Source organism: Dromiciops gliroides, chromosome 3 (genome assembly GCF_019393635.1).
Source record: "Dromiciops gliroides isolate mDroGli1 chromosome 3, mDroGli1.pri, whole genome shotgun sequence".
NCBI classification, from domain to species: Eukaryota; Metazoa; Chordata; class Mammalia; order Microbiotheria; family Microbiotheriidae; genus Dromiciops; species Dromiciops gliroides.
In genome coordinates this window covers 508,575,552-508,597,257 of record NC_057863.1, presented here as the reverse complement: position 1 = coordinate 508,597,257, position 21,706 = coordinate 508,575,552, and the positions used below count along the sequence as shown (strand labels likewise).

The 21,706-nt window shown below is 37.3% G+C and overlaps 1 pseudogene; it reads right to left on the bottom strand.

The window, feature by feature from the left end:
- Positions 1-2,141: 2,141 nt before the first annotated feature.
- LOC122750334 lies at positions 2,142-2,916 on the bottom strand (annotated as a pseudogene).
- Positions 2,917-21,706: the final 18,790 nt, after the last annotated feature.

Sequence of the window (21,706 nt, the reverse complement as noted above, 5' to 3'; positions counted from 1 at the left end):
AGAGATTAGAAACTAGACCCATCCCAAATGAAAATTATAGGCAGATAGATTTCAATTTATATAAGGAAGAGCTTTCTAACAATTAGAAATACCCCCAAAGATTAAATAGGCTGCCTTAGATGGGAGGATGTATGTCTTTGGGGGTGGGGAGGAGGATGGGGACCATTTAAAGTCCTTTTTCACTAGAAGACATCAAGCTGGAGCTGTGACCAGTTAGTACAGAATTATGGTGACCCTATCACAAGATAGTTTTTAGCAAGGCTGTGATACCTTTCCTAAGGAATGCTGCACAGGGATTTATGATTGGGACAGAGGTTGAAGTAGGAGCCCTAGGAAATCCACATCAATGCCACAATTCTAGTTTTCTTTAATCCTTGTAACTTTGGTTTTTTTTACATCCTGATATAATTTTAACAAGCCATCTTTGGTGCCTCGGACCCTTGGTAGATTTCACTCCATCATTTGTCTGAAAAGACAAAGAAGAGTCCTGAGCTTCTTGGCCTAACTTCACACAATGACCTAGAGACAGACACGCATAGGTGTTTGGGCAAGGCTGTTCATCAGACTTACGATTCCCTTCAAATGGTTTTTGTTGTTGTTATTGTTGTTGTTGTTTTCCTAGAGGAAATGTGGTGGGACAAAAGTGAGCTGTGGTGGGGTAGCTGGAGGGAAAATGAGAGTTAACCCATATATTAACACTGGAAATATTTAGCTCTATAGAAATACTCCCAAATAAATCAAGCTAAAACTCATTTTGGGCTTTAATCAACTAAATATTTCAGATGAAGTTCTGAGTAAGGTAGGACATTTGAACCAATCTGCCAGAATCTTTGTTTTCGATTCTCTCCCTTCCACTCCTGAGTATACCCCTGATAAACATTTTAATTTTACAGTGAAGCCATCTTGTGTTAATTAATTTTTCCCAATACAATTTGGTATTACTTTGGTAATTAATTTGGTAATTAAAAAATAATTCCCTCCGAATAAAATATTTTTAGAAAATATAATCAGTCTATTAAAAAAAAAGATTCCAAGGAAAACTTTTGAAGACATATAGAATAATAGTAGCATATGATGATTCTCTGCCTTGACCTATATCATCCCATGTTATTATCTTGTTAACTCTCACAAAGAAAATGGTCTGAACTATTCAGTTATTAGCTGACTTCCCTCCAAACACCAAAGAAAGTGGAATTGTAAGGCATTGTGGGTCATCTTGAATTTGAATCTAGTTGATCTCATTATATGATATGTGATTACATGTTATTCTTGCCTTGGGCAAATTGCCTTTAATATGTTTTCTTTGTAGCTTTGGGACAACTTTTTTTTTTTCCTTTTTGTTTACTATGCACAAATGTTACCTATATAGAGGTTCTCAGCAAAGACAAGTATATACTTTTTACCTATATTTAAATAAACTGAGGAGGAAATAACAGGAAAAAAGTGATTTGTCTAAAGTCCCTGGACTTTTTGGATTTCCATGATTTTGTTTTTATTTTTTTATTTTTAAAGTTGTTTTTATTAAATAACCAGTTTATAAAGTCAGATCAGTGCAGTGACTTATCGGGGAATATGGAATTAGTGCTTATATCACAACAGTTCCCCTCAGTCACATCTTGATCTACAGTATTCAAAGAGAAGGGCAAGGCAGTGCACTAAACACAACACAAATCTCAACAGGGCTTGGTTTAAGTACAACCCCCTAGCTCCCATCTGCCCTTTTCACTCCACAACTTTAAATGACATGTTCATGGGCTAGAGTTCCCACCCAAGTGGGTAAGACAGGGGCTCTGTGGTTTCCATTTCTAACATCATAAGTGCCCCCTCCCCTGCCCCCACTAACCTATTTAGGATAAAACTGACTTTGGGAGAGGTCAAAAAATAACCATGATCAAAACAAGTTGGGGTAGGGAGGAACTGACACAGACGGAGGGAAACTAAGTGGATTCAACTCCATAAAAATGCTACTGGGGAGGGAAAGAGGGCCTCGAGGAGCTGAAGTTCTGCAGCAGACCAGAGGGATAAGCTAAGGGAGGACATAATGATACCAATGCTGTTTAGTGCTGCTGTGTCTCCTGCCCTGGAGAAATCCCTGGGTACTGAGACTGGATTCTCCTACTGGAGCCATGTTGGCTATGGCTATCCCCAAATGCAGTCAGAGAGTGCTCTCTAGTGTGTTGTAGTTATCCTTAAAACTCTTCAGCTCTAGGAAGTGCTTGGCTCTTTTACTCTTTTGGCTGGAGGGCAGATAGGTGACTTGGATAGTTGTTGGGGAGGAAACTTCAGGAGACTGCGTTAGATCCTTAGCTGCTGACTGATGCTGCCGCTGGGAACTCCCACCGCTGGCTTTGACAGCCGCAGCCAGTTCACTCAGTGCTTCCTGATAGTGTAGATATTCAGCCTGGCCAAAGACGCCAGTTCCATATCTAGCTGTCTCATAGCCTTCTAGCAGGGTATCAATGAGACTTTTCGGACACCCTTAAAGGGGGTACTTGTGTTTCGAAGCTCCAGCAGATAGGATCGGAAGTTCTTGCCCATCAGGGAACGAGGATGCCGGCCTTCTGAATGGAATGGGATCTCAGAGGCACGAATGGCATCCAATGCTTTCATCCTATACAGGTAGCTGTAGCAATGTTGATTTCCTGGTGTCTCTAGCTGCAAAAGTCTGGCATCATCCTCTTCAAGAAGCGGGGGTTCATACTTTACATCCTGGACCTTGGATAGTCGAATGTCAATCTCTTCCTTCAAATCCTTGGGAGCGTTGTGCCCCACGGGGACGTGAGGGCCCCGGCGAGACTTCATAGCAAAACGCATGATCTGCCTCTTCACAAAAATGAACAGCACAAATACCAAGGTCCCGTAGGCCATCACCAGCACGACATTCACTTCGGACAACCAGTTACTGCTAGACCCCATGGCTTCCCCCCAGCTTCGTTAGCTTGGGTTCCTTAGTAGCGACCGCCCCAGGGGTCCTTGGTGGTCCTTGGCCATTTCCTTATGGGGGAAGCCAAAGCCGGGCCGGTCAGAAAACATGGCAGCCAAGGAGGGGGGGGAGGGGAGCAAGGGGGACTGGGATGGGGAGGAGGGAACTGAGGAGGGAAAGGGAAAAAGGGGTGTTTTTGTTTTATTAATCATAGATTGAAGCAAATAATAATCATCATATACCAATATTCATTGAATTCCTACTACATGATATTTATTGTTGTTGTTTTTATTTTTTTATGAGACAGAGAGGGTTAAGTGACTCGCCCAGGGTCACACATCTAGTAAATGTGAAGTGTCAGAGACCAGACTTGAACTCAGGTCCTCCTGAATCCAGGGCCAGTGCTTTATCCACTGTACCACCTAGCTGCCCCCTATTTAGAATGGATGCAAAGATATTATACAATAATAGACTCTGACCTGAGGAGCTTACTAAAAGGGATAACAGGATCCATGCATCAAAATATAAATAACTAGTTTATGTTGCTTGGTATGCTATTTGGTAGGGTATGTTATATTGGTCATCATGAGCTAGTGTTGTCAGGGAAGACTTCACCAAACTCAATGACTTGGGCCTAGAAGGAAGGGTATGCCTGAGAGAACAAAGGGGAAAGTATTCCAGGTAAGGGGGCAGGGAGGGTGGGGGTGGCAACAATGGCCTCATAGAAAAACCCACTTGGTACATTCAGCAAACAATAAGAAGAGGTTTTTTCGCCTGAAGGTGAGAGTTTGTATTGGAGAGAATAAAAATAAGATCAAAGAAAGTGAGATAGGAAGCAGGAGTCTTTTGGGGAAAAATAAATTGCTTAGACCTTAATAGAGTAAGAAGATTAGGAAATAAATATTTGCATGATGGAAATGACCATTTCTCCCAAATTGGAAAAATGCTATTCCTTTTCTCTATTTTAAAATGGAAGTTACTGCTGTGATCCAGAGCTAAATGGAAAACAATTGCAGAGAAAAAGGCAAGTTGTGGGCAGGGAGGAAAACTACATACCATGTAAAACTACCTTTTTATCAGAAGACTTCAGGAAGTTTCCTAATAGTAAGCTGGGTCAGTGCTCAGCTCAATGATCATTGCTGATCTCTGCAGATAGCAGTCCCTGGGGTTTCTTTGCCTTAGGCATGTTAGAAAAAATATACTGTTTGCCACTCACATCTGTAAAGTCTAAATATTTCCCTGACCTTAATACTGTTGCTTTATTGTACATTTGTTCTGTCACTGCATCTTTTGCATTATTTTCATACAGTGTTCCTCTTTTCAAATTTATGAGAACACAATGCAGAAAAAAATAATGCAAACTGGCTTTCTATGGGACTTGTCAGAAGGATAGAAAGCTGTCTAAAAGATGTAAACCAAAAGATAATGAGAAATGAGAAGCACTGAGTTTGGAGATGGAGCTTAAAGGAAGAACCTTAGAGATCAGTGTTACTGTCTGATTTTATTTGACCGCCTCAATGCCTCAGTTATCATTGTGAAGAAGGGAGGTGAGGAGAATGATAATTAGATTCGCAGATGATACTAATTTTGAAGGTGTTACAAGCATCACTGTGAATGGAGAAAGAACATGAAAAGCTATTTTTTAAAAGAAATACATGGTCTGAAAGTAATGAGGTAAGAAGAACATGGGTGAATTGTGTTTAATAGGAGAGAAGCCAGTAAAAATCAATAGTGACTGGGGCAACCTAAACTGTTTGAGGAAGAGTAGGGGCAGTATGTCTTGATATGACCATGTCACGTAAATAAATTAGGTTTATGCTTCATCTGCAAAGCCATTTGTGAATGCTCCCACTAATGTAGTTGAGTCTAACCCCAAACCTTCCTGGCTCAATTCTGAAGGAACTTTCTGAATTCTAAAGCGAGGTGGATGGACAAGAAGGTTGAGCTATCCAGGAAAAAGATGTCTTGGGGACAGGTTTGATTACATGTAGCTTAGTTACATAGTATGAAGGATGCATTGAAGCTTGAATGAAAAATGGAAGAAAAATAAATGAAAATGATCAAAACCAGGGGAGGAAATGGGAAAACATTTTCACAAAGGGAGCTTGGCTGAGTGAGAAAAGAAACTGCTTGAAGAAGTTTTTTTGTTCGAACACCTACACTAGCCCCTCTATGCTTTCTTCTTGGTAGGACAAAATGCATTGTTTGTTTTTATTGTATTTTAAAAATATTAACTAGAATTTTTAAAATTTCTCTCTCACCACCCTCTCCCACGGGAAAAATAAGAAAACAAAATCTTTGTAGCAAACATTCATAATCAAGAACAATTCCTATGTTGGCCTGAATCTGAATATGTGGTCTTGTTCTGTTCCAGCATGTTTTTAGGACACCTTGTATGCACTGGATATCTCTAAGCTATTTAAAAGATGTTCAGTAGAGCCAGTTAGTTCTGGGCACAACTCAGTATCAGAACTGCTACTAGATTCTGGCATAGGTTTAGAAGTTTTTTTCTGAATGAATCCATGAAGGAAAAGATCTGAAGTTTTGTCCTGTTCCTGGAACTAATGCAGGCTTTTGTCAGATCTGTACCAGGGACAACATAGATCTAGGTCCTACCACTTCTAGTCTTCTAGCCTCAAGACAGGGAGAACACCTTGGAGAAAGGGTGAAGGTTGAATTAGAGTTCTCATGAACATTTGTGTATTTGTCAAAAGGAAAGACAGCAAGAGCAGGCTATGTGATTAAAGCTGGTGCCTGACTTTGATGATTCACCATCAAAAGTAAAAATTGGTCAATTTTCTCTTGATACTGAGATGCAGTAATTAAGCTGACCAGAGAATAATCCTTTCATTTTGATAAAAACCATGAAAATGAATTCCAATATAACCATGCTTATATGTTCAGAGAATGAATGACATGGCTGAAAATTTAGAGTTCATGGCTTTTAAATATGTGATGAATATATTATAAAAAATAGGGTCCTTTTCAAAAAAAGTATCTTCAAAAATGAAGGCTAAAGAGACTAAGTTGTGATAGTTACATATAAGATAAGATTCTTCAAATTCCCTTGAAGTATATTTTGTCCATTTTTTACTATTTAATTTATTTTTAAATGTATTTTTGTTGATGCCTTTAATAAAACAAACAAACAAAAACCTATAATGCCATCATTTCCAAATATATCCTCCAGCTCCCATGTTTTCCTTGTGACAAATAAAAAATACAATTTAGCAAAGTTGACCAACACAGCAATAGCATCTAATGTCTTGTTCAATTTTCCATATTTACAGTCCCCATTTTTCTATTCCACAGGAGGAAGATATGCTTTATCTCTTTTCTAGGAATAAGATTGGACATTGGATTTAGTAATGAGATTAACTAGTTTTTAGTGTTATTTTCCTTTAAAGTTTTTCATTGTTATGTGCATTTTCCTCTTGATTCTGTTTTCTTCTCTTTGAATCATTTTGTACATAATCCCATGTTTTTCTGAATTCCCACTCTTTATTATTTCTTACAGTGTTAAAATAGTACATTATATACCATAATTTGTATTATTATTTTCCAACCAATTGGTACCCACTTTTTTTTTTTTACAAAATTTTGCTCACATACACAGACAAACATTTTAGTATACTTGAGATCTTTCTGTCTTTGCCCCAATTTTTAGTTTTCCTTTCTCCTTCCTTACCTCTTCTCCTTCCATAAGTACTATGACAGGGGACAGCTAGGTGGTATAGTGGATAAAGCACTGGCCCTGGATTCAGTAGGACCTGAGTTCAAATTTGACCTCAGACATTTAACACTTACTAACTGTGTGACCCTAGACAAGTCACTTAACCCTCATTGCCCCATCAAAAAAATAACACACAAAACCAAAACAAACAAACTTAACTATTGTGACATCAAGATACAAAAAAGACCTTTTTCAAGAAAGGATGGTCACAAGATATTAACACAGCAGTAGCAATTAGTTTAATGTGTTGATCAACTCAGAACTATTTATTTTTCCAAATAACTGATTTTCAAGGAGCAGAAACTACAGGCATCTTGGTACCAGGGAGATTGAGAAGATATTTTCATATGATCATAGATCTAGAGATGGAAAGAACTTTAGAGGTGACTCATTTCAATCCGTTCAATATATGGATGAGAAACTGAGGTATAGAAAGTTTCCATGATTTGTACTAAGTCACAAAGATAATAAGTGACAGAGCTGGAATTTCAGTCAAGGTCCTCTGATTCCATGTGGTAGTTGAGAAATTGTGATATAGTGGAAAGGGCTCAGAATTTTGAGTCAGAGATATTAGGTGTGAATCTACTACTTGATACCTCTGTGACCTTAGGCAAGTCACTTAAAATCCCTGTGTCTCAGTGTGCTTATTTTATAAATGAAACTGGATTAGATTTCTTTTAAGATTCTCTCTAGGTGTGTATAGATTCTATCTCCTGTTTTTTTTACTGTATTACTATGGTCAAGAGGGTCTTACTATTACTCTCAGAGAAGGCAACGTGAGCACTGTCCTGCTTTCCCTATTAATAAGGCCTGTTATTGAATAGTCACTGAGGTTAGCTCACTTAAAAATACAACTTTATTTTTTTTTTAAGTGAGGCAATTGGGGTTAAGTGACTTTCCCAGGGTCACACAGCTAGTAAGTGTTAAGTGTCTGAGGCCGGATTTGAACTGAGGTACTCCTGACTCCAGGGCCGGTGTTCTATCCACTGCACCACCTAGCTGCCCTAAAAATACAACTTTTCGAAAAGGTTGTTTCCACATGTAATAGAAGAACTCATGCCTTTGGATGAATTTGTATGGGGTTGATCTCTGAAACACTTTACTTAAAATCCTTCTTTAATACCTCATCTTTTTCACTAAAGTGAGCCTCGGAGTTTAAAGGCAGAATCAGGATACTACCAGCATGATCTGGTAGTTTCAAGACTAGAAAACTGTCACATAGAGGTGCTGGGGACTAGGGTAGTCAAAAGACTAATCCAGGAGAGGTTCACCACCAAAAGGGGGTTAGTTTCCTGGTTATTACAACTCATAAAAGCCGTATTGTATAGGGAAAAGAGTCAGGACACAGACGGTTTCAGATCAAGTCACTGATGCTTTATTACCTATTATGACCTCAAGTCAAGTCACAATAGTAGACCATACAGGTCAAGTTACTTAACTTTCCTGAATCTGAGTTTCCTTACATGTGAAATAAGGGGTTGAAACAGATAACCAAAGAGTTCACTTCTTCCTCTTGGGGATGCCTCTACTAAGGCTCTAAGGGATAGAAAAACACACAGAAGAAATTACAAATTTTGGAAAAAGGTAATTCCTACACTAATACATTCATATATATACATATGTGTGTATATACATATATACATACATACATATATATCTATGTATGTATTCGTGTAGGAATATATATACTATCTGTATATGTGTGTATATATATAAAAGAAATAATTGTGATTTAAGGTTTCTATGACCCCATCTTTGGCTAAAATTAGAAGCCCCATGGTGTGCCCCAGTTGGCGCGGCTGCCTCTGTGCCAGCATGGTGCTCTACCCACTGGCTGTAGCTGTCACTATGACACTGAAGCTCACTTCATCACCACTCCCTGATGCCTACACAGGCCTGGCCAAATTATAATGACTAGAAGCCCAGTGAGGGCAGTCATGTGACTGTCAATCAGGGTTCCCAACCAATTAGCTTGAGGCTTTGTGTGGACGGCCCAGGATTTTCTGGGAAGGAGAAGGGAGGAGATTCTCCATTCTCCATTCTGGCATGTGAGAGGAAGAGAGATGGGGCACAGCCATTTTGCTCTTTGGGAACAACTGAGTCCAGTTGGTGTGATTCCAGGTCATATTATTTTCCTTCCCCCATTCCCTTTTTCCCTTGTCCCTAGTTCTACTAATCTTACTTCTGTTTTTAAATTTGTTCTTGTTAATAAACCCTGTTTTGATTTTTTTTTTGAAAGAGGCTGTTAATCTCCTTCCTTACCCCAACCTAACATTCCCCAATTAAAATTTGGCCCTTACTATATGTGTGTGTGTGTGTGTATGTACATACATATTCATGTAATAGATTGTTACCAACTATAACCCTTGGTCTAGTTACCAAAGTAGTAAGTAGGATTAAACTCATTCTCTTTGCTCCCAGAAAGCAGAACTAAGAAACCACCATAACAATAAATTCTTAAAAATTTAACCTATTACATAATAAAATGATAGTTATTTCAATGTCTCTGGAGGTATTCAAGCAAAAGTTATAAAACCTTTTGTCAGTTGTATCATAGAAGTAACCCTGCCTCCATCACCCTGATATGGGTCAGGTATAGCCAAGGTTTCTTTTACTATAAAATTCTCTGACTCTGGGATTCCTCTTGAGTGCTATCCCACTTTAAGTAACCAGGATACTTGATTAAAATTGTTTTTGGTGACTAAGTATTTCCCAAGTATTGAAATATTTGAACTAAACCACCTAACAGTGAGGTAGTATGATAGAATTAGGAAAACAAATGAACTCAGTTTTGTTCAAGAAGATCTGTGCTTCCCTCCTTGATCAAGACCCTTAACCCCCCCTGCCCCCCAGTAGAATGGTCACAAGGACCATTTTGTTTGTCTTTCTATCCTTTTCACTTAGTGAATTGAAGTCTATGAAAAATGAAAAGGCATTTCAAAAATAGAATTTTACAATCTTTCTCTTCTTTCATTTGGAGGTAGCAATGGCCTTGCATTTTCCTCAACTTAAATTCTTCTGAAACTTGACTGTTCCAAGTCTCACAATCATGAACCATCACCAGAAGAATATTGGTGTTAAAAAGAGAAGCCATTGTTTCAGTGAGAAACTGGGCATTGTTAAAAGTACTTTACATATAATAAGATATTAGTATAGGAAAAATAGAAAATATTTCCATAAGACTGTGATAAAGTCCCAGCGTTTGTTGATCTACCTAGTTGTTAGTGCTTACTGTCCCATTTTAACTGGCATCCTTATATGTATATCTATGTACATGTTATATAAAGTGTGCCCTGTCTCATCCCCCCCCCCAGTAGAATGGTCACAAGGACCATTTTGTTTGTCTTTCTTTCCTTATCACCTAGTGAATTGAAGTCTATGAAAAATGAAAAGGCATTTCAAAAATAGAATTTTACAAGGCATTTAAGAAGCTACACTGTGTGGTGAAAAATAGCATTCCATTGGCAAGTACTTGTTAAGTTTAATCAGGTTGAAAAGCAGGGAAGCACCTAATACATTCTTTATGAAGTCAAGTCAATCAGTAAATCTCAAGTTGCCTCTGGTTCCCTTAGCTAGCAGAATTATTCTAGAGTAGAGACTGAAATAGTTTTTCCCCTCAGGTTGGAACTGTGGTTTTCAGAGGTTAAAAACACAGAGCTAGAAAGCAGAAATCTTCAAAAGTCAATGTGAAATGACAGATAAATGGGTTAAATATAATCCTTAGTTAGCCTAAGGGAGGCAGCAAGGTTCAGTGGAAAGAATTCTGAATTTGGAGTCAAAAGACCTAGGTCTGAATCCTGGATTTGCCACTCACTGTCCAAGGTCACACAGGTGGGCAAGCAGAGGATTTGGTATCAGAGAAGTAGTGTTTACATCTAGACTCTGGTACTTATTTTCTGTATGGCCTTGGGCAAATCTCTTTTCTTATCTAGACTTTGTTTTTATTCTCCATAATGAGGAGATTAATGCTTAAAGTCCTTCCTAGCTCTAAATCCAATTGTCCCATGGCTTTACAAATGACTATGAGAACCTATCAAGGACTGATATGAATAGGGAACATCTGACTTCGATTTTTAAGGATGTTTTTAAGATGATGGATTTAAAGCACTTTTTAAAGTTTAAATATATAACTTTTTATATACACACACATATATGTAAATACTTATATATGGATATACACTATATATACTATTACATATACATGTAATATAGACAGATATAGAAGTTGCTAGAGATAAGAATCATATCACATATATGTAATATCACATATGCATATGAGTATATACACATTACTTTCTGTACATGAATATATGCACATGTGCATATTTGTTTGTATAATATTACATATACAAAGACATATTACATATATGTAATACCATGATTCTTTTCTCTATCAAACTCATATCTTAGATAATTATTTATTTATTTTTTTGCCAGATTTTCGCTTGAAAATTGAGGCTTATTACATATGATATTTCTCTGTTTCACAAAGGGAATATTGTAGTTATCTTCTTATGATATGCAGCCCCATTAGGAATTCTGGATTCTAAGACAACAAGAAACATTAAAAATTGCTAAAACCTCAAGAGCTAGAAGGACCATTTATCCCAAAACTATCATTTTACAGAAGGAACTGAGAGGGAAAGCTTTTTCCTCATGTAAGGGACAGATGCAAGACTAAAGTCCCAGATCTTAGAGTCCCAGGTCAGGATTCTTCTTATAGCATTCAAGTTATACAACCACTTAGTCAAAAGTTTAATATAAAGTATAATATTTAAATCCTGACCTCAGGATTTTAAGTCCAGTTATCATTGTTTCTGTTTAGATATAACATTGAAAAAAATGAGTAAATGAACTCAAATTCATTATTTTAATACCATGGTGTGGTGAGTAATAAAACTCAAGCCCAATAGTTTTGTCAATGACTATCCTAGCAAGAGCTGAAACAAGAAATTTTAACACTTGGACAAACTCAATTGATTAGTGGTGGTGTGGGGGGAGGGGATAATTCTAAAATATAATACTTCTCTGTGTCAATAAGCATTTGTTAAATACTTACTGTGTGCCAGCCACTTTGATAAGTATCACACTGAAGATACAAAGAAAGGTAGAAATAGTTCCTAACCCACAGTAACTCACAGTTTAATGGGAGAGACCATATTTAAACAAGTATTTTATGCACAAGATATGTACAGGGACGATTGTAAGTAACCTCAGAGGGAAAGTAGTAGCATTAAGAGAGTTGGGGAATGACTTGTAGCAGAAGGTAGAATTTTAGCTAAAAGCTCAAAGAAACCTGGGAATCCAGGAGGTGACATTAAGGAGGAAGAACATTCCAGGCATGTGGGACAGTCAGTTAAAATGCATGAAGCTAGGAGATGTAGTATCCTGTACAAGAAACAAAGAGACCAGGATCGTAGGGTGTGTGCAGGAGAGGAAAGTGTAAGAAAACTAGAAAGTTAGGAAGGGTCCAGGTTATGAAAGTCTGTAGGCCAAAGTTATCAGCATTGAAGATACTTTATAAATTAGGAGACCAGGCTGTTCAAATTAGGGTAGAATTGGATTACAAAAGAAACCCAGCAGACAGGCACTAAACTTATTATAAAAGAGGAAGAATTAATAACCTCCAGGATGAGGGGATATAGCAACCAATAAAAAGGGGATGGAGTAGGCTATAGTGAGTTTCAAAATTGGAGACATGATTACTAAATCATGGATGCAGAGAAAGAGTCTGAAATTGCCAGGGAGCATGATTGACAAGGACCGTAGTTCCTCTGGTCCTGTGTAGTTAAGAGGTGCCAGAAAAGGAAGAGTGGATGCCAAAAGATGTGGAATTTTTATAAGAAAGCTTGGTTTCAGTGAATACATGAAGATGGAGGGAATGTAAGATGAAAAAATGTAGAATGAAAAGGAACTTTTTAACAATAGAAGACAATCTACAGTGGAAAGTAGGGACAGAGGAAAAATAGGCTTGGGGAGGGCTAGGATTAAGCTATATAGGGATCATAGTATGAAAAGATTTAGCAGGGGAAATTTTTTTTTTCAAAAGTGATTTTGAATTATAAGAATAAGAGATATGGGAGGAAGGCATTTGTCAGCTATGATATGATGAATACCATGGATAGGGGAACTAAATCAGCTCTCTACTCTTCTCCCCCACACCCCACAAAGTGAATTATAATAGGGAGTGCACAGATTATTTGTTTGACAGAAAGCATGTCAGCCATTGTAATCACTGACAAACATTCATTGATTGCTTGGTCTTTGCAGGGCATGCTGCCCAGTGCTAAGGAGACAAAGAGAGGTGGAAGACACAATGTTCCAATCAATCAGTCAGTCAATAAGTACTCCACTGTTGGAGCTGTGAATTGGTTCAACCCTTCTGGAAATCACCTAGTGATACTATGTACCAGTCAGTGCAGTAGGTGCTGGGGATAAGATAACACAAATGATAAGGCCTTTGCCTTCAAGGAGCTTACATTGAAATGATAGGAACCAATATGTACATATACAGATAGATATAGGACACATGCACAACAGTTATAAGGTATCCTGGAGTTGAAGATGTCAGGGAAAGGCATCAGTAACTTCATGTAAAAGATGGTGTTTAAGGGGTATTGAAGGAAACTAGTGATTACAAAAAGTAGCATTTAGAAGGGAGTTTCTTCTTGGTATGGAGAACAGGTGTATAAAGGTACAATGATTAGTGATGAAGTACTGTGTTCCTCAAGGGGATAAAGGCCAAAGGAAATACTCCCTCTGGTGGGCCAACACTGATTTCACCCTCTATTCCTTCCATGTCTATATTGTTTGTTTTTCTATTTATTTGATTGAGGAACAGAGAAAAGACCAGTTTGATTAAACTACAGAATGTATGGCAAGAAATGAAATATAATAAAGATGTAAAGGTAGGATGGGTCCAGTTTGGAAAGAGCTTTAAATATAAATGAAAAAGTTTGTATTTCATTCTAAAGAGAATTCTATAGAGTCAATATGGAGTCAGTGAAATTTAATAAATAGTTGGGAAAAGTGGGGGGGCAGCTAGGTGGCACAGTGGGTAAAGCACCAGCCCTGGATTCAGGAGGACCTTAGTTCAAATCCAGCCTCAGACACTTAACATGTACTAGCTGTGTGACCCTGGGCAAGTCACTTAACCCTCATTGCCCTATAAAAAACAAAAAATAAAAATAGTTGGGATAAGTATTAATACTAAGGAAAATGACATGGGTAGATGTGTGGAGGATACATTGGAGAGAAAAAAGACGTGAGGCAGGGAGAGAAATCAGGAGTCTATAGAAGTGGGTCAGGCAGGGAGTGTTGAGAGCTTGAACTAAAGCAGAGGAATAGAGAGAAGGAGGGAGGGACATTTTGAGAATTTTTGAAGAGTTAGAATTGTCATGATTTGGGCAGCTGATTTCAGATATGAAATGAGGGAACTTAGGAGTTAAAGAAAACTCTGAAGTTGCAAATCTAGGTGATCAGAAGGATGGTACTGCCCTCAACATAAATTCAGAAGAAGTATGTATTTGGGGTGAAAGATAATGACTTCAGTTTTAAATACATTGAATTTAAGATGCTTATCTCATTAAACATCCTGTTCAAAATGTCTGATATGCAGCTGGTGATGTAGGACTGCATCTCAGAAGCAAAACTAAGGCTATGTATTTAATTCTTAGAATTATCTACATAATGTGATCATTAAACCCATAGATGCTTCTACATAGATGTGATAATTAAACCCATAAATGCTGATAAGGTCACCAGGTGAAAGAGTATAGAGAGAAAAGGGAAGTGCCAGTATAGTACCTTGGAGTACACCTAGAATTAGAAAGCATGATACTGATGTATCTCCAACAACAACAACAACAAATAGTGAGAAGTACTTCCAGAGAGGAGAGCATATTCACATTCCTATGTTTGTAGGCGTTGAGAATCCCAATTTGCATATATAAATTGCTTATTCCTCTGAGGGTCCCATACTAATCATGGACGTTCCATGAGTCTTGAATACTCAGACCAGGTACAAATTTTTTGAGGGGGTGAAATTTGCTTTGGTGGGAACTCCAGAAGAAGAATATAACAGCAACAGGGATTATCAGTCCAACCAAGACTGGGCAAGGTGGTGGGGCTAGTTGGAGGAGGACACACACCCATCCCCAACAATCCCACTGGACAAAACTCCAGTAAACTCATACTAGTTCATTGTCTGAACATGTCGATTGGATAATTATGATATAAGGAAAGTATTTTGGTAAATTGAAAAGAGTGTTTAAATGAGAAAGAACTAGGGTTCAATTGCTGACTGAGACATACTAGCACTATATGGATAGCAAGTAAATTCGCCTCAATGACTCTTATCTATCAAATGGGGAAAATGATTCTTGCACTCCCATGTCCTGATGTTGTAAGGAAAGTACACATTGAAATTTCTTGTTGTTTGAAGAGGACTAGTAACATTATATAGGATGTTTTCTTGACTTGTGCAAGAATTGAATTTAAGTGAGGCAGAGTCATCAGCCTCATTCTTCTAGAGTCATCGAAAGTCCATTGTCAAGACAAAAGTTAAGATGACTGACTATGGCCTAGGATACATTGCATGACCTTAGAATCTGACCAAGCTCTTAGCACGCCACAACACCTGCTTCTGCCTCCTTCATGGCCTTTGGAATAAATTGTTCTCATCTGCTTATTCTGCTGGGGGAAGTTTTCACATGCTTGGAGTAAAAATACCCCTAACTCACTGATAATTTTGATGTCTGTTAGTTGCCTACAACCTGACTTAGTTGTCTGCAGAGACAGTTTTACCTGGATATGACCACTACTCATGTTATATAACTTTATGGAGCCACAGGTGAGAGTTTGATGACAATTCAACACCAAAGGTGGATGAGTAGCCCTGAAAATGACTTGGCAAACCCTCACACTAGAGGTGCTAGTCCTCCCTGAACACTCCATACATCACATTAAACATTAAAGCACTACAGAAATGTTACTTTTATATCAATATAAATTAATATCATTTCTATATAATAATAACAAAATCAAGGAAAAAACAAAAAGGGGAAATTCCATTTAATAGAATTATAAAATGCAAAAATAAAATATGAGAGTGTCACATAGTAACCACTTAATACATATTTATTGATTGAGAGTCAATATAACAAGGGACATCTGAATATAAATATGATTAAAAAGCATCCCTTAAGTAGAGGAGGATTTAATAATTGAGTATATTAATTTCTCATGGAATGGATGTAATAATATGATATCAATGACAGAACTACCTAAGCTAATTTACACATTTAGTACTAAACCAATCAAACTGCCAAAGGGATGTATATAGAGCTAGACTAAATAATAATAAGATTCATTGGGAAAAAACAAAAGATCTAGTTATTCACAGAATCTCCTGGGGAATATAGAAATAGCAATGAAGAGGGAGTAGTTGTCCCATACCTCAAATTATACTATAAAGAGTAGTCATTAAAATATTTGGAATTGTTTAAAAAATAGAAAAGTAGGTCAGTGAAACAGGCCAGATGGGGAAGAATCATAAACTACGAAATTCAACAACTCAATATTTGATAAATTAGAGAACATGAATTGGGGAAAACTCACTATTTTTTGAAAACTTCTGGAAACATGAATGTTTTGTGAAAGAAAATCAATTTAGAACAGAGGTGTCAAAAACAAGACCCTCCTGCCCTATGTGGTCCCAAGTGGGACCAAATCATATTAAAATGTAATTGATCAATATTTAACAAAATAAATAGTAATACAATAGAACATATATAATATGTTAATATGTGTTTTGCTAAGTAAATATGTGGCCCACAGGGAACCTTATTTATTGTTAAGTAGCATTCAAATCTATTTGACTTTGATACCACTAGTTTAGACTAACACTTTACATTGTATGGCATGATAAAATAAAAATAGACATATGATATGGATACAAAAAATTTTTTAAAATAACAATCAGAAAGGAACTAGATCATACACCTTTCACTGCTTTTTCAAGATAGAGATTTCCTAACCAAACAAAGGAAAGGAGTGATCAGAAAAAAGGTATTGTAACTAACTTCCATGATAAGTAATTGAAAAGCTTTTGAACTAACAGAATCAGTGTAGCCAGGTTAAGAAGAGGCACTGTTTATTGGAGGGCAGTCAATATTTCTGATAAATTCTTCATGTCCCAGATAGATAAGAGACAAAAATAAATACTGAAGACCAAGAGTCATACCCCATTGGATAAATGGTCAAAGTATATTAATAGTTCTCAAAATAATCGAAAAATGATTTTTAAAAATATGAAGTTACTCCAAATTACTAAAAATAAGCGAAATTAAATTAAAAACAACTTTGATATTTTGCCTCAAAACCAAAAAAACATTTCAAGGATGACAACAAATAGAGAAAACCAATGGGAATGGGGTGGGGGGGATGTACTGTGGGAAGATGGATGTACCACAATGATATTGGTGAAGTTGCAAATTGGTCCAACCATTCTGGAAAGCAATCTGGAATTATGCTAACTAAATGCTTCTCCTCATTGACCCAGAGACACTAATGATAGGCATAATGGTAGACAAAAATTCAAAGATAGAAAGAAAAGTCCTTTATGTAGTAAAATTTTATAGTACCATATTTTATAGTGCAAAGAAATAGAAATAAAATAGAAGCCCATCATTGGAAGAATAGATAAATAAATTGTGATACATTAATATAATAGAATATTATTCTATGACAAGACATTATGAATATGAAGAATTGATAAAATAATGGAAAGTTATATGAACTTATACAGAGTGATGTAAGGAAAACCAGGAAGGCAGCAATGTCTACAACAATGTAATTGGAAAGAATAACAATAATAAAATCTGAAACAGTGCTAAAAAATAATAATGATTAACTTGGTCAGTTTGTCAGTCAACTAGCATTTATCTAGGGCCTACTATGTGCCAGATACTATGTACAGGTTCTAAAGATAAGATGAGCTACCTCCATATACTTTTTTTGTTGTTGTTTTTGTTTTTGTTTTTTGGTGAGGCAATTGGGGTTAGGTGACTTCCCCAGGGTCACACACCTAGTAAGTGTTAAGTGTCTGAGGCAGGATTTGAACTCAGGTCCTCCTGACTTCAGGACTGGTACTTTATCTATTGCACCACCTAGCTGCCCCTCCAAATGCTTTTTGATAAAGTCTTAAAAAGTATTAGTCTACCACATTGTGTACTTATATTTTAGAAGGCATAATTTGCTAGCATATCCATGTTGCTCAGTGTATCTGGACTTATGTAATTATGCTGATTCATGGTACAGTGAGTAAATCAATGTTAGGGAAAGGAATATAAATAGGAAAAGCAAGTGAATGTGTGTACTTTTCCAATTTGATGAAGTGCATTAGGTAGTAAGGACATGGTTGGGGCTGTTCATATTGTTAAATTTTTATGAGGCTAAATTGTCCTTTAAGTTTAAAATTTATTTATATATACACACATTCATGTACAGCTATATGTGTACATACATATATGATTATACATACATATATACATATATGGTTACACATGTATATGTGTGCATGTATAGAAAGATAAAGAGACAGAGAGACAGATACAGAGTTCTCCATTAATATCTTTCATACTGGAACAAAAAAAAAGAAACCAAAAGGGAAAAAACAAAAAACAAAAAAACGGGTTTTCCAAAGGGTAGCCTGTGTGTAATTTAAGATTCTAAATGTGGATTCTAATCTGTTCCCCCAGTTTTGGGGGAAACTGACTAAAATCACTGATAAAATGAGTTTAGGTTTTTAAGGGTTTATTGAAAAATAGAAAGAAAAAGATTGAGAACAGAATTCCAACAGCCTGGCATTCCTATCGTTCCTCAAATTTCCTGTGAAGTCCTTTGCCACCACCACCGCCATCAAGTCCGGAACCCAAAAAACACGAGAGCTCTCTGTGCAGGCTCTCTTTCCTCCTTCCTGTCTCCTCACAGAAAATATGAAGGCTACTCAAGTTGATTGGTTGGTAGCCTTGACAGGCAGCACCCATGAGCAAACGTCATTTCCTGAAGCCAAGGAAAAGCCACAATGCCTCTGAGGCATTTTCCTCATGGTGGAACTTTCCCACAGCAAGTCTCCAGTAGGTGGCATCATTCTAATCATTACACCTGACATTGGCTAACTATCTTACATTATTTATATATCTTACATTATTTCATTTGTCTATGATTTCATAGTTGTACAGTGTATTAGTTTTCTGAATGACTTTTAAAGTATCTAGCTATACTATTTTTTAATGCAGGGATTTTGTTCTCTCTTCCTTCCTCCCCCCATGAAAACATTTTGTCATACTTCAAAATCGTTTAGCTAATGGGCCTATAAAGCAAAACTTAAAATTTTAGCTCCCTCCTTTGTATGAGATGACCCCATTGTAAGAGGGAGAGTAAGGATTCTTCACATGGTGCTTAAGATGCTGGTTGTGCTCCCTCACTTTAGAATATCGTTTGCAAAGCCTTACCTAGCTTGTCTAACACAGTGGGGGCAGGGTTGGAGTCAGGGTGATGGAGGTAGGTGTGTCAACCTTATGTGGAAGATGGATTCCAATGGGAAATGAAAATGAAGAGCAAGTAAAACTAAATAGGGGTAAATGTATCCAATGGAATGATCTTTTTTATTTTTTATAAGACATCATGGTTCAGTGGAAAGGGCACTAACTAGAGCCAAATTACCTGTATTAAGTTTTCATCACTTATATTTATTAAAGCTGTTATATTAAAAGTCACATGTCTTTCACAGGCTTCAGTTTCTCTATATGTAAGATGAGGAGTTTGAACTATATGGTCTTTGAGGTATCTTATAACTCTTGTGTCTATGATCATACAATCTTATTTCAGTGGTACCTGTGGCATAGTGTCCCCAGGTTAGCCTTTGGGATGCCATTCAATTAATTTATCATTTAATACTTTTGACTTGCCAGTAACTATGATAGATACTAGTATCACAAAAAAACACAAATGAAACATTTCTTGCCCTCAATGAGTTTACATTTTTTTGCTGGTGGTGATGATGGAATAACAGCTATCAACTGAATGCAAAAATATATAGTCATTTCTTGGGGAACTTATTAAATAAAGAATGAGGTTTCAAGATGGCCTAATGAAAAGGTAGAGTAGGGATGGGTATAAGATGAACAGGTATAAAGATACAGGGAGTGATAGGTAAGGAAGAGAACACCATAGATAGTAGGCCCTTCACTTTTTCAATGGTAAATGATTTATTATCAGTCCCCCCAAACGAGGTAGATGTGGGTTCAGACCCTGCCTCTATTGCGTATCACTTGTATGATCTTGGGAAAAGTTCAACTAATTTCTCTGTATCTCAGTTTCCTCTCATATAAATGAGGGGATTGAATTAGATGGCTTCTTTGGTCCCTTCCAGTTTGGGTCTAAGATTCTTGGAGAAGTAGGGGACTATAGGGATCAAATATCATATTCTCTCCTAGATGTGTCTCTGTGTTGGCAAATTTCACTTAACTACTTTTTTTTACCAGTTTTTTGTTTTTGTTTTTGTTTCTTTTGGTGAGGCACTTGGGGTTAAGTGACTTGCCCAGGGTCACACAGCTAGTCAGTGTCAAGGGTCTGAAGCCTGATTTGAACTGAGGTCCTCCTGAATCCAGGGTCGGTGCTCTATCTACTGTGCCACCTAGCTGCCCCTTTACCCTTATTAGTTTGTTGGGTTTTTTTTGTGGGGCAATGAGGGTTAAGTGACTTGCCCAGGGTCACACAGCTAGTGTCAAGTGTCTGAGGCTGGATTTGAACTCAGGTCCTCCTGAATCCAAGGCCAATGCTTTATCCACTGTGCCACCTAGCTGCCCCCTACCCTTATTTTTAATACAAGTGGTTCAGAGTGGAATGGGGATATCTGGATATGATTGCAGTGTGAAAACAAATACATTTTTTAAAGTGACATCTCTTGATCAGTCACTAGTTACCACTGTTCTTTGTAGCTCCAGTGATGAAATGCTAGATGAGGGACTTATCCTTCTTGAGGCTGTTTTTGGCCCAATTTACTCTGTATGGGCAAAGAGACTCATTCAAGATCAGTGTCTTTATTCATTGCTAACAGACATACCCCCAGTCCTCCCCCTTTAAAAGTTCCTTTTTCTTTCCTGGGTTATGGGAAAACCAGTAGCACTGATGCCATTTGCATAAAGGTTCATCAAAAACTCCATGTAGCCTGGAGCATCCTCCTACATGTTGGCAAAATACTTGGGCATCCCTTCTCTGTGGGATTTCTTTAAATTTGTCTAGAGGCTGATACAGCAGTTCCATTGTCTCTAAATTTAGTCTTGTTATTCAACTCACTAAGAATCTTAGCTTCAAGCACTCATTAATCTTTTTCTCCTATTTCAGATGAAGTTGTGATTGTAGTAGCTCCTTAAGGCCCCAAAGACCACCCTATAATTTTCTTCAGTTATCTTTGGAGAAGAGTGAGATCAGACTTCAGAATCCTTCCTTTAGATAAAGAGAATTCCCCAAATAAAGGAAAAACATCAATTAAATGTATCTCTATTATAACAAAACAAAATAAAACAACTCCTTGCTGAGGTTGCTCTCTTTGGGATTGCCATACTCTAAATAGTTGCTCCTTAGTGTTTTTGTTTGTTTGTTTGTTTGTTTGTTTTGTGGAGCTATGAGGGTTAAGTGACTTGCCCAGGGTCACACAGCTAATAAGTATCAATTGTCTGCTGAGCCTGGATTTCAACTTAAGTTCTCCTGAATCCAGGGCCAGTGCTTTATCCACTGCACCACCTAGCTGCCCAGCTCCTTAGTTTTATAAACCCTCTTAGAGACTCATCTTTCATTTCTAGGCAGATGATTCCTACATCTACACATTTATGCCTCATCTCTCTCCTGAGCATTTCAAAATGCCTGTTAGAGGCTTCAATACATAGCTCAAACCAAACATGTTCAAAACTGATTTCATCTTTCCAACTAAAACCCTTCCCTTCACTTCTCTGATTATTTTAATTCTAATCATCTGGACTTATAAC